This window comes from Triticum dicoccoides, chromosome 4A (genome assembly GCF_002162155.2).
Source record: "Triticum dicoccoides isolate Atlit2015 ecotype Zavitan chromosome 4A, WEW_v2.0, whole genome shotgun sequence".
NCBI classification, from domain to species: domain Eukaryota; kingdom Viridiplantae; phylum Streptophyta; class Magnoliopsida; order Poales; family Poaceae; genus Triticum; species Triticum dicoccoides.
In genome coordinates, this window is record NC_041386.1 from 176,770,557 (window position 1) to 176,770,855 (window position 299).

A 299-nucleotide genomic window follows, 5' to 3' on the forward strand; every position below is an offset into this window, starting at 1 on the left:
GGTGGAGGGGATCGAACAGGGGGCGCCCCTCCTATGGGTGAGTGGGTGACGGCGCAGGGAGGGAACGAGGGAGAGTGGGGATCGTGGGGGGATGTGGGAGGTGTCGGTGGGGTTACGGGTTAGGGTTCGGTGGTGGGGAGGCCTAAGTAGGCCAGAAGCGTGGGCCGGCCTGGCTGGGCCATGGCCCAGTTGGGCCAAGGGTCCAGTGGGGGGGGGAGGGGTGTATTTATCTCCCCCCATTTCATTTATTTTTGGATTTTGTTTTTATTTCGTTTTCTTTTCTGTTTTAATTTTACATT